Here is a 2,500-nt window from a genome sequence, read left to right as displayed (position 1 = left end):
CAACCTAAACACACACAACCTAAACACACACAACCTAAACACACACAACCTAAACACACAACCTAAACACACACAACCTAAACACACCAAAGCTAAACACACATAACCTAAACACACCAAAGCTAAACACACAACCGAACACCACACAACCGAAACACACAACTCCGAAAACACACACAAACCGAAACACACAACCTAAACACACACAACCTAAACACACAACCTAAACACACACAACCTAAACACACAACCTAAACACACACAACCTAAACACACACCAAACCTAAACACACAACCTAAACACACACAACCTAAACACACACAACCTAAACACACACACCCTAAACACTCACCAAACCTAAACACACACAACCTAAACACAACCTAAACACACACCAAACCTAAACACACACAACCTAAACACACACAACCTAAACACACACCAAACCTAAACACACACCAAACCAAAACACACACAACCTAAACACACCAAAGCTAAACACACACAACCTAAACACACACAACCTAAACACACCAAAGCTAAACACACCAAAGCTAAACACACACAACCTAAACACACCACCTAAACACACCACCTAAACACACCAAAGCTAAACACACACAACCTAAACACACACAACCTAAACACACCACCTAAACACACCAAAGCTAAACACACACAACCTAAACACACACAACCTAAACACACCACCTAAACACACACAACCTAAACACACAACCTAAACACACACAACCTAAACACACCACCTAAACACACCAAAGCTAAACACACACAACCTAAACACACACAACCTAAACACACCACCTAAACACACCAAAGCTAAACACACACAACCTAAACACACACAACCTAAACACACCACCTAAACACACCAAAGCTAAACACACACAACCTAAACACACACAACCTAAACACACAACCTAAACACACACAACCTAAACACACCACCTAAACACACCAAAGCTAAACACACACAACCTAAACACACACAACCTAAACACACCACCTAAACACACCAAAGCTAAACACACACAACCTAAACACACACAACCTAAACACACAACCTAAACACACACAACCTAAACACACCAAAGCTAAACACACACAACCTAAACACACACAACCTAAACACACAACCTAAACACACCAAAGCTAAACACACATAACCTAAACACACCAAAGCTAAACACATAACCTAAACACACACAACCTAAACACACAACCTAACCACACACAACCTAAACACACAACCTAAACACACACAACCTAAACACACAACCTAAACACACACAACCTAAACACACACAACCTAAACACACAACCTAAACACACACAACCTAAACACACACAACCTAAACACACAACCTAAACACACACAACCTAAACACACACAACCTAAACACACACAACCTAAACACACACAACCTAAACACACCAAAGCTAAACACACACAACCTAAACACACACAACCTAAACACACCAAAGCTAAACACACCAAAGCTAAACACACACAACCTAAACACACCACCTAAACACACCACCTAAACACACCAAAGCTAAACACACACAACCTAAACACACCACCTAAACACACACAACCTAAACACACAACCTAAACACACACAACCTAAACACACCACCTAAACACACCAAAGCTAAACACACACAACCTAAACACACACAACCTAAACACACCACCTAAACACACCAAAGCTAAACACACACAACCTAAACACACACAACCTAAACACACCACCTAAACACACCAAAGCTAAACACACACAACCTAAACACACACAACCTAAACACACAACCTAAACACACACAACCTAAACACACCACCTAAACACACCAAAGCTAAACACACACAACCTAAACACACACAACCTAAACACACCACCTAAACACACCAAAGCTAAACACACACAACCTAAACACACACAACCTAAACACACCACCTAAACACACCAAAGCTAAACACACACAACCTAAACACACACAACCTAAACACACAACCTAAACACACACAACCTAAACACACCAAAGCTAAACACACACAACCTAAACACACACAACCTAAACACACAACCTAAACACACCAAAGCTAAACACACATAACCTAAACACACCAAAGCTAAACACACAACCTAAACACACACAACCTAAACACACAACCTAAACACACACAACCTAAACACACAACCTAAACACACACAACCTAAACACACAACCTAAACACACACAACCTAAACACACAACCTAAACACACACAACCTAAACACACACAACCTAAACACACAACCTAAACACACACAACCTAAACACACACAACCTAAACACACACAACCTAAACACACCAAAGCTAAACTTGGTGCCAAGATGCCAAGCATCCAGTTCTGACTAAACAGCACAAGAACAAAAAACCTGAATGTTTTGATTTATTATTTTTCCTTTGCAGCATGTTCGTAGCTGTAACTT

The sequence above is a fragment of the Tachysurus fulvidraco genome, chromosome 7 (genome assembly GCF_022655615.1).
Source record: "Tachysurus fulvidraco isolate hzauxx_2018 chromosome 7, HZAU_PFXX_2.0, whole genome shotgun sequence".
Classification (NCBI taxonomy): Eukaryota; Metazoa; Chordata; class Actinopteri; order Siluriformes; family Bagridae; genus Tachysurus; species Tachysurus fulvidraco.
This window is presented reverse-complemented; position numbering follows the sequence as displayed.